The sequence below is a fragment of the Pieris napi genome, chromosome 17 (genome assembly GCF_905475465.1).
Source record: "Pieris napi chromosome 17, ilPieNapi1.2, whole genome shotgun sequence".
NCBI classification, from domain to species: domain Eukaryota; kingdom Metazoa; phylum Arthropoda; class Insecta; order Lepidoptera; family Pieridae; genus Pieris; species Pieris napi.
This window is the reverse complement of record NC_062250.1, coordinates 11161613-11173488: the sequence shown is the minus strand read 5'-3', so window position 1 is coordinate 11173488 and position 11876 is coordinate 11161613. Positions and strand designations below refer to the sequence as shown.

At 38.6% G+C, this 11876-nt stretch overlaps 1 protein-coding gene across 1 annotated transcript in view; it reads left to right on the top strand.

The window, feature by feature from the left end:
• The first annotated feature begins 8251 nt into the window (after positions 1-8251).
• The window catches only part of LOC125057798, a 96127-nt gene continuing 92502 nt past the window's right edge, over positions 8252-11876 (top strand). Inside the window, exon 1 of the mRNA XM_047661697.1 lies at positions 8252-8364. The gene's annotated coding sequence lies outside the window, so the exon portion shown is untranslated. The remainder of the gene's footprint in view (positions 8365-11876) is intronic.

The following is an 11876-nucleotide window of genomic DNA, read 5'->3' as shown; positions in this document are numbered from 1 at the left end:
GCATTACAACATCTAATGTGCTCACTAAAAAGCCCGTTAGAATTTATTGCTTTCGTACAAGCAGGACATAATTTATATATATGTATATCGTTAATTTTTATATAAATAGTTTCTTATTGACAGAAGTTACTATCTGTTTATTAATGTAACTAACATCAGACTGTAAATAGCTTTATTATCGAAGTGTCATCAAAACCTTAATAAATATTTTATAGATGTTTTTCCGATAATTTGATACCTTTTACGATATGTGTGTGACGTATATTAAAGCCATAAATAAAACATGTTACTGGGACCCAGGTTTTTGAGAGATGTAACATATACTAAAAATCTGACATTTTTTTATAGACAATAAGAATACAGCCAGAAAACACTCGCGTTAAAGGTACACTGCCACAAGCACCAACCTTTTAAAATTTATTTTAATTATATTTTTATTAATTTTTAATTGTTTTATTATTACTATATAGGTTAAGAAAATTGTAAATACTGTATATTTGATTGTTATGTTTACGTTTTAATTTTTTTTTTATTTTATTTATGTTAGTATTACGCCCTTTCTCCACTGCTTTGGTCCGGCAAACGTTAATTACCGATCCGATTTAGAAACTCACAACAGTACTAACGTACTTCTCCACTACTCCGGCATCCGGTTTTTAACGATCCGATAACTTGCTATAGATCGGAACGCGGTGTTTTATCGGTCTAAGTATATCCAAGTATCCAAGAGGTTATAAATTATTATTCACAGGTTTATTTATAGTTTCTTTAATTTGAAAGAATCTGGATAACCTGGACCAAACCAAATTTTGTTGCTATTTATTTATATTTTTATACCATAGTATTAGTGAATTATTTATTAAGAAGATTATAATATTTTAACATAGACAATATAAAAAAGTAATAAACTTGCCAGGGCAATAAAATATTCAGAATTTAGAACGTTTTATTAATAAAATAAAGTATGTGGGTTTTAGTTAATATAAGTGTTGCATGATAAATATACAACTATCGATTATTATCGGATCGGATAAAGTGGAGAAGCGCAATCCGGCCTTCCGATATTTTTCTCATGACTCATTCCGGTATCCGACGCCGGACCGGAGCAGTGGAGAAAGGGCCGTACGAAATAAATATTCCTAACTAATTAACGTATCTCCACATTGTTTTGATCACGTCGCACTTCATCAACTAGATATTTAATATAATTGCACCGTTTTAACTAAAGTACAAAGTAGATTTTATGAATAAAACGTAACGCGATTTGATTGAAGATACAAATGACAATTAAACAATGTAATAATCCTTTATGTTTCATAATTATAAATATTGTAACTTTACACCAATTTATTGTAATAAAGATGATGTTACAAGATGTTTTTTGAATTATCTCTTGACCAGAGACTAACATTACAACCACGCTAAATTAAAGTTTCTAACTTACCAAAATAATATAAAACATAAGAACGTATGTGCAAATAAAATATATGTCGCTTTGTAACTATAGGTCTTGGAGACGAAATGTGATCACGAAGAAAACGGCTAGGTTGGGTGATTTGCGTGATATTAATAGCACCATTACATTGCTATTTATCTAAATAACTAGAAAGCTCTAAACATAACAAGAAAACAACATGACAGGTTGTATAGAACTCATTTAATTCTAAGTTTTGTGCACTATTCTGTCGACCACGTTTGATAGTTTTTGTATTTCGTTAAATTTGATGAATTTTAAAATGCTATTATATGTTAAATGTTATGAGAATGTTTGTTAACAAAATACTCCCCAATCCGGCTGGTCCCCGTGGGCGACCATCACCCATACATATGAAAAACGAAGAACAGGATAAAAATAAGGAAAGGGCGCTCCACGTCACAACAATTAAAATTATGCACTTTTAACGTAAGATACCTATCATCCAAAACAAGTCAATTAGATCTGAACAATGCGTTGAGAAAAAAGAGAAATGGAAAAATATGGAAGAGGCTTACATTATTAGACCACAAAAAAAAAGCATAGAAATACAGGGGTCTAGGCTCCTAATATCATTTTGTCCCATTCGGTGCCGTGGCCCTTGGTGCGTGGGGTCTTTGCGCTAATAGGCTTTTTAAGGAAATAGCAAAAAGGTTAGTCGAAATCACAGGAGACCGAAGAGCTGGCAACTACCTCGGACAAATAATAAGTTTAGCTATTCAAAGGTGGAACGCTGCCAGTATCTTCGGAACCTTGCCTAAAGGGACTCCTTTTAATAATATATTTTTATATTATATTTTAAGGTTAGTTAAGAAAATTGTTAATAATAAAATAATTTTATAATATAAGATTTTCACATCAAAAACAATAAAAAACTACCTTAATTTTTTACAACTTAGAATACCAACCAATTTTTGTATGGACTCATTACTAAAGCGTTAATAATAATAAGAATAATATGTGAAATCAGAGAGAGTATGTATTACCTGTATTAACAAAGTAATAGAAGAAAGTACCACCTGAGCGGAGCTGTTAAGGCACTTAAGGCCAACAGTGAGTTTCCATTCAAAACCCATCTTTTAACCGTCAACAGTAGTTTTTTTTTTTTTTTTTTTTTTTTATAGAACGGGGGGCAAACGGGCAGGAGGCTCACCTGATGTTAAGTGATACCGCCGCCCATGGACACTCTCAATGCCAGAGGGCTCGCGAGTGCGTTGCCGGCCTTTTAAGAATAGGTACGCTCTTTTCTTGAAGGACCCTAAGTCGAATTGGTTCGGAAATACTTCAGTGGGCAGCTGGTTCCACATAGTGGTTGTGCGCGGCAAAAACTGCCTTGAAAAACGCTCAGTTGTGGAACGGCGGACGTCGAGGTGATACGGGTGGAATTTCGTATTCTGTCTCGACGTCCGATGATGAAATTCAGCTGCAGGTATTAATCCGAACAACTCCTCTGAACACTCTCCATGGTAAATGCGGTAGAAGATGCAGAGTGACCCCACATCTCTACGCAACGCCAAAGGATCAAGCCGCTCGGAGAGGGATTGGTCGTCGACGATTCGAACCGCTCTGCGTTGTATACGGTCAAGTGGAAGGAGCTGGTACTGGGGAGCCCCCGCCCAGAGGTGAGAGCAGTACTCCATGTGGGGCCGAATTTGCGCTTTATATAGTTGCATGCGGTGGCCCGGAGTGAAGTACCGCCTCGCCTTGCTGAGCACACCAAGCTTTTTGGAGGCTAATTTAGCCTTTCCCTCCAAGTGACCGCGAAACTGAACGTCGTTCGATATGTCAACGCCAAGTATTGCAATGCTGGCTGTGGCTTTAAGAAGAGTGTTTTCGAAAAGAGGAGTAGCGACAAAGGGTGTTTTTTTAGCGGAAAACGCGCAAACTTGTGTCTTCTTGGGGTTAAATTGGACTAGGTTTTGTCTGCCCCAGTCTGAGACTCCACGTAGTAGAGTTTCGACTTCAGACACAAGTTTGTTCCGGTACTCATCAACAACTGCCCGAGAAATACCTGCCCGGCCAGTGTAAAGAAAATCGCCAGTGCTGTCATCCGCATAGCAATGAATGTTGCTAAGTTGCAACATATCATTGATATGCAGAAGAAATAGGGTCGGGGAAAGAACACAGCCTTGTGGGACCCCAGCGTTCACGGGTTTAAGGTCGGAACATGCTCCGTCGATGACGACCTTGATGCTCCGATCGGCCAGAAAGCTGGAGATCCAATCGCATAATTTCTCGGGAAGCCCATAGGCTGGAAGCTTCGAGAGCAGTGCTCTGTGCCACACCCGATCGAAGGCTTTCGCTATGTCCAAACTTACCGCCAGCGCCTCCCCCTTGGACTCAATTGCTTCCGCCCACCTATGGGTAAGGTATACAAGGAGGTCACCAGCTGAGCGACCACGACGAAAGCCGTACTGAGAATCGCTAATCAACTGGTGACCTTCTAGATAACTCAAGAGCTGGCAATTAATAATGGTTTCCATTATTTTGGAGAACAAGGAGGTTATAGCTATTGGGCGATAGTTGGACGGATCAGAGCGATCGCCTTTTTTTGGGATCGGATGTATCGAAGCGGTCTTCCAGCACTTCGGGACAGTGCCGAGCGAGTACAGGTACCGGAAAAGGCGCGTTAAGACCGGAGCCAACTCAGGAGCACAAGTACGCAGCACAATTGGGGGGATACCATCCGGCCCGCTCGACTTATGAATGTCCAAGGAAGATAGTGCTTTGCGGACAGCACGTTGCCGGAATGTGATTTCCGGCATCGAGGAATCACACCGCGAAATGGTCGGTGGTGATCTCCCTCGGTCATCCAAAGTCGAGTTGGACGCGAAGAGACAGCCCAAAAAGTCGGCCTTCTCCTTCGCAGTGTGGGCCAGAGAGTCGTCCTCCCTGTGCAGTGGCGGAATGGAGGGCTGACAAAAATTCCCCTGGACAGCTTTGGCGAGAGACCAGAAGGCTCGAGTCCCTGAAGGGAGTTGGGCCAATCTCTCGCCAAATCTGGCAATGTGCTCTGACTTTGCCTTAGTGATTTCTCGTTTGAAGGACCTGGAGGCTGAGTTATATGCTGTTTTAAGTTCGCTGGTATTGGCATTACGAGATTTCGCCGCTTCCGCCCATGCCTTAAAGCATTCTCGCTTTCGACGCGAGGCCGCCTTGCAAGAACGTTTAAACCAGGGCTGAGACTTGCCACCGATCGGCACCGCAGAAAATGGAATAAAGAGTTCCATGCCCTGCAGAACCACTTCGGCGACAGAGGCGGCGACGGAATCTGGAGCTTCCGGCGAAAAGCACATAGGCCCCCAAGGGTAGGACGCAAAGAAAGACCGCATCCCGTCCCAATCTGCTGACTTATAGTGCCAAATACGGCGACAACCCATAAAGCGGGGCCGTGAAGGGCGCGTAGATGGCACAGTACTCCGGACCACACAATGATCTGATGAACCCAATGGCGAGTCAACAGAGACTTGATAGTTCTCCGGATGTGAAGTCAGCAGAAGGTCCAACAAAGAGGGTTTATGACCATCCACATCTGGTATTCGCGTAATCGCAGGGACCATTTGTGTCAGGTCGTAGGCTAAAGCAAAGTCGTGAAAGGATCTTCCCGCGTGATCGGTAGTTTCAGAGCCGAGCCAATCGGCATGGTGGGCGTTAAAATCGCCAAGTATCACGATTTCAGCGGTAGGAACCCTTTCGAGCAGGGAATCTGTAGCCATTTGGATGTGCTCAATGAGTCGGTCAGTTTCGATATTTCCGCTATGGGACCTATACAGGCATGCGTAGAATCGCGGATGGTCATCGCAGTCTACGCGCAGCCAGAGGTTAGATAGGTCCCTTCCTTCAAGCGTCCCGAGGCGACGAGAACAGATATCCTCTCTGACGTACACGCAAACTCCCGCCCGCGGCACAAATGAATGTTCCAATTTGTACCCCGGGTAGGAGAGGTAGGAAGTATCAGCCGGGGAGGAAATCTGAGTCTCGGTAAGAAAGAGCAAGGCCGGCTTCGCAGTCTCTAAATGGTAGTGGACTGCGTTGATATTGGTATTGAGCCCCCTAACATTTGTGAAGTCCACGGCGAGTGTGGACGGGGGTGCCTTTGTAGGTTTGCTCCGTTTGCCCCGAGAACGAATTATGTTATTTTTTCCGAGCGCAGAATTGCCCCCCCCCAGAATACGAAGGGCAGCCTGTGCGTCCACCACCGGGCGCAGAGTGTCCCGGTGTTGGACGCCCAGAGGGGGATTCTAAACCGCGAGCGCGTGTGGTACCCCCCTGGGGTAGATTCTGTCTTTTTTTCTGCACCTTCATATTTCTTGTAGGGGGGGGGGGGGGGGGGAATGGGCTCCGGGAGTCTCTCTCACCGCACGAAACGCGAGTACAATAAGGCAAACTTATTGCATCACTTCACGCCGGTTTTCTGAGAGACAGTGGTACTGCCCCGGTCGTGCCTGCCCATTTGGCTGAAGCCCGAAGGCAACAGCATGGCACTCCCACTAGGAAAAGTAAAAGTAGTACCTTAATATTATACCTATGTAAAATAGTTACATAGGTATATATTGAAATACCATTTTTTTACAATTGGAGGCTCAGAACCGATCAGAACAGATCTTTCGTAAATCTAAACATCACGTAATTTCAATACGACATTCATATAACCGTAACAACGTAATGTTGACATGACGTAATGTTATTTTAGAAGAATGCTTGTGATATATTTGATTGTTTACACCAAGTTTACTGAATGGAATGGAATTAAAACTTATCGAATATAGTTAAGATTATAGTCGTTATATTGAGTAAATAAGAATTAAAATAGTATTTACATGGTTTTTGTGTTGTATTGGATGGGCTAATCATAAAGGTTTGTAGGGAGAAATGGATGGATGAAGCAAAGAACATATCCAAATGGAAAGTTCAGGAGAAGGCAGACACTGCAAACAATGTAATGAAAATAACAATAAATATCATCCGTATCACCTCGACGTCCATCGTTCCACAACTGAGCGTTTTTGCCGCACACCACCACTATGTGGAACCAGCTGCCCACTGAAGTATTTCCGAACCGATTCTACTTAGGGTCCTTCAAGAAAAGAGCGTATCAATTCTTCTGGCAATGTGAGTGTCCATGGGCGGGCGGTATCACTTAACATCAGGTGAGTCTCCTGCCCGTTTCTAGCTATCTATCTATCGTACACTAAGTGTGTAATAACAAAACAAACCCATCTGATTTGATCCATGATTTAAATCCATCATCAGGGTTTGGGATCGATTCATGATCCTGGTACAGTTTTGCACACTGGCTTAAGCAAGGTGAACACAGTTTTTTTAACTTGTGTATAAATAGATTTTCAGATCTAACAATTTGATAAATTCGTGTAACTGTTTTGGTATTATTCCAGTGAGACTTTGGGACTATTGATACTTTTAATTTCTAAGATCAAAATGTTTAAAGATCTTTCTTAGTAATATTATTGTTGGATGTTTGATTGTTAGCAATCGATTATCTCATAATTAAGAAATCTGTCGATACCAGGTATTGTTTGGTTTTCCACTAATTGTGGTCGCTTGTGGCTACCAAAACAATGTGGTCGTTGTTTCGGTGATAATTTACTGAGCTCCTTCCAGTTAGATAATATATTTACAAATGTTTATATTGTTTGGTGAGTTTGTTTTGATAAATATTGTGTTGATTTTATTTACGCGTTCTATTTGTAAAAATATTATATGGCATTTGGATAGATTTTCGAGATAGTCTAATATATCTAAAAAAAACAAGAAGATAGTAAGATTTTACGGTTATATGCGGGGCAAAACAAAATTGTGTTGTCTAAATATATTTTTTTGTATGTTTAAGATTTTATAAATATGTTTGTTTGAGATGTCAGAAATTATTGTTGAAATTACGTAGTTATTTGCATCAGGGAGACACACAGGGGCTTAATCGTATGAAACAATTATTATTTCTGTAGTAATCAAAAACTCGATATCTACTGTATACTAATTTATGTAGACAATTGTTGCAACTGTTAACAATTTAATCAACTGAGTTATTATTAAATACATAATATAGAACAAATAACGTTTTTCAAATGAATTCCATGAGAAGTTTTGAACAAGGTTGTTAAAAACTAGTTTTAAAAAGTAGGAGCTTATCTATTAATAAAATTTAATTTAAAATCATTTCTTAGAACAGTAATAATAGATTATCGAAACACCTTATAAACATTGTAAAAGCAGGAGCAAAAAGTGTTAGGAAAAATTTCACGACCGAGTGGTTTCAGGAAATAAATTTAGCCAATAAATACTACGTAAACACTAAAGTGATCGTGTTTCTAATGCAGGTGAGCTAGGGCTGTCACTCGTCGCATTCCAGAAAATACTAAGCAGTCATTTTACGATTTGGCATTCTGATAAGGAGGAAGCTAGTAGTTTATTGTTTATCTAAATTCCAAATCGTAAAATGACTGCTTTACGACTGATTTGAGCCCGACCGCCGCGCCGCTGTGAAAACCGCTGTGTGAGTTACAGAATCGCAAGGCAGCTCTGGGTTCACCGGTACTATCTTCCAGTCGCCAACTTAAATCTTTAATTAACCCCCACGGCCCTAACAAACATTTGAACTAGAAATATATAACGAAATATTTACTAACTTAATATACATATATGTATAATTAATTAAGAAATTCAAGTTAAGTCAAGTTAAAATTTGTTCTTAATACAATAATTACATCATTTATTTCTTGACATCCCTAAGACGCGCAAAACCATTTGATCAGTACTCTGGCGTGTTCCAATGCGTGCGCGCGCGTCTTATAATATACGGCGTTCGTTTTCAAAATGAGTGCTATGTGTTTTGTGTGAAACATTTTATTAAAAGGATTAAAATAACACAGGTAAGTTACACGTAGTTATTTCTTTATTATTGTTATTTTTCCTGTTTTCGTCTATAGCTTGTGACTTTTATAATTGGATCAAAACATAAAATTATTAAGTATTATCGAAAGTTCGGTGGCGGTTGTTGAAGGGATGTTCAAATAAATGAAACACTTTCTTTGAGGCTGTAGCAACTGTCATACATACATAGGGTGTGGGTTTGCGACGCTAGACTACCACAAATTTAACTAGTTTATTCAAGGGTTCCGAAATCTAAATGACACACCTGTTACCTATAAAGAAAGTAAGTGTAATCGATTGGATATCTTCGGAATCGAGAAAAATATATCACAATTTAAGAATGTGAAAAAGTAAAGGGCTCATTTTCGCTTCAAGTGTGCGAAGATTACTTTCATTAGGTTTGCGATTTTAATTATTAACTAAAATATTTAATTTTTTTTATTTACATTAACACTTCGTTACCATAATATACAAAATCATACAAAAAAAAGCAGGTTACCTAAGTTATTAGGCATCGGGCGGCCTTATCGCTTACAAGCGATTTCTTCCAGGCAACCCTAGTATGGAACAATATACAAAGAAACACCTACAGAGGGTAAAGTACAAGAAGTCAAAAAAAAATTCAAAAATTCAAAAATCATTTATTCATGTAGGTAACACAATGTACACTTGTGATTCGTCATTAAAGAAATAAATATTAATGCTTCTAATAATTGATTAACAAAAAGAAAGATATGTAACTTAACTAATATTATTTCTTTTTCCACTACAATATTGATTAAACTGTTTATATATGAGTATAAGTATCCGGTTTTTTTATATTATTATAGATTAATTTACTAATATATTAACAATACTGCTAGTATTGTTAATATATTAGTAAATTATGGCTTAGTTATTAAATCAATGATACGGCTGTCTCCAGTTCAATCCCGGAAAAAGTAAAATTACAGACATACAAATGTGTTTTTAAAGTCTTTTTAGAGCACTTTTACTGACTGCTACTAGGCGATAATGGTAAAAGAATTTGTGATCAGTCCAGTAGTTTTTGAGTTTATTCATAATACACAAATCTTCCGCTAATATTAATATAGTATTACAGTACATCACATAAATATGAGAACTTTGTAGAAGCGCTTTATAGGAAGCATCCTACCTAATCATAAAGTCTAACATTACAGCGACGGTTCGTTATTTCTAAGTTATGGGAAACGAGTTGATCTTCTACGTAATTGGGGTATAACATATCTATACTTTATATATCAAACATGCTTAATAATAATAAAACCTTTATAAACGATCGTAAATATATATATATCTTATATGTTGTTAGTTTTGTTCAGCGTGCGACTCTCATCCCTCAGGTAGTAGGTTTGTGCTCAGCTGTGCACCAATGGACTTTCTTTCTATGTGCACATTTAACATTCGCTCGAACATTCTGAGGAAACCGGCTTGCCTCAGACCCAAAAAGGGCGACGGCGTGGATCAGGCACAGGAGGCTGATCACCTACTTGCCTATTAGATTTACAAATGATCATGAAACAGCTACAGAAATCTGAGGCCCAGACATAAGGCGTGTGTTGCGGAAGCATCTAGTCGCCCGTGTGCAATAGATTCCCCATAACGCAAATATAGTGTCCTTAGAGAGTCTATATCGCTATATGTATAAAAACGTCCCAAATCGGTTTTTCGTTAAACATTTAAAATATCACTTAAGTGAGCCATAAATAACTCGAAAATAACTCGAATATAACGTCTAAATCCGTTCAAACTGATATATTTCCAGCTTAACCGATAATATTCACATACCACTGCGTTATAAGTTTTTTGTTGATATCGTGATCGACAGACATTAACAACTGATTGGTTCACTATTTACATGATAAGTCCATAACATACTTTCTGATTATTACAAAGTATCTTTGATACCTACTTTATCGATTTTGTACAGAATTTTGGAGAGTGTTCAGAGTGGTTCGGCCTATTACCTGCAGCTGAATTTCATATATAAGTACATATTTCCGAACCAATAAGGGAAATTAGGGTCCTTAAAGAAAAGAGCGTATCAATTCTTAAAAGGCCGGCAACACACTTGCGAGCCTTCTGCCAATGTCAGTGTCCATAGGCGGCGGTATCACTTAACATTAGGTGAACCTCCTGCCCGTTTGCCTCCTATTACACAAAAAAATACCAGACTGTGTGAGATATTTAAAATACTGACAATATTTGACGGCTCATTGATCTACGAGTAGTGGTTAGTACCCCTGACTGCGAATCCATGGGTCCCGGGTTCGATCCCCGGCTGAGACAAACATCGATGTGATGAGCATTTGGTGTTGTGCTTAGGGCTTGGGTGTTTAAATATGTATTTATATGTGTTAGGTCTATCTATGTATAATATGTATGTAGGTATATCCGTCGCCTAGTACCCATAACACAAGCTTCACCAGCTTAGCATGGGACTAGGTCAATTGGTGTAAATTGTCCAATTTAAAAAAAAATTGAGGAAAACTATGCTATAGATCATACGACTGAAGTAACGCTGGTAATGTTTAGAGTACAGCACATCAATATCTAAATATGCCTGAATTACTGATAATATCTTATTCAACAAAGCAACTAAAAAACACACAATACACATATACAGTATACACTTGTTACGTGACTTTTGTTTGATTAGACATACACACACCACAACACAGTCACAGTCAACACACTCTCTAGTGTAGGGACTAGCGTCTGGTGAATTTTGTCACACACTTCAGTCGTGAACGAAATTTTATTATTATTAATTGACACAAAAAATTGCAGTGTGAAGAACCGCAGTGAACAATGTACAGCTCTGATGGGGCCAGCCCATAAATACCTTATATATCTAATTACGGGGCAGGTACACAAAAATAAAAATAAAACGTGTGTGTACCTATACACATTACACACGTTGTTGTTGTTTATTTAAACCAAAATAATGATTTCTATACGAGAAAACCCGTTCCATTGTATTAAAAAAACGTGTTTATTGTAAAACATCATGATTAGTACACATTATATTGTTTCGATTAAAATGGACAAGAATAATGAAATTCGAAGAGGGAAAAGTCCCTCTAAGGTGCTTGAAAAAAATTATTACGCTAAAGAAGTATAACTTCAATTATACGTTTTTAAACTCTAGGTACGATGGTAACGATTAACCAGATTATACAATGCTGGTAATAGGAAACGATAGCCTCTGCATGATAATAAACTATCATTTATGGAGGTTCTATTTCCTGGCAAAATTTTGCACGTGACTGTACATGTACTACTTATAAAAAGGAGTGAGATGGCACGGATTTCTGTAACTGCTTTAGATGGAATCTAAATGCATTTTTGCAGAGAAATTGTTTCGAAAAGAATTCTAAGAAACAGTTCTTAGTGGGTTTGCAAAGGCTATGCTTGCTCGCTTTGGAATTACGTGGTAACGCTACAAGTGCTTAACTCATAATTGGCTGGCGTTGACACTTCCTAACAA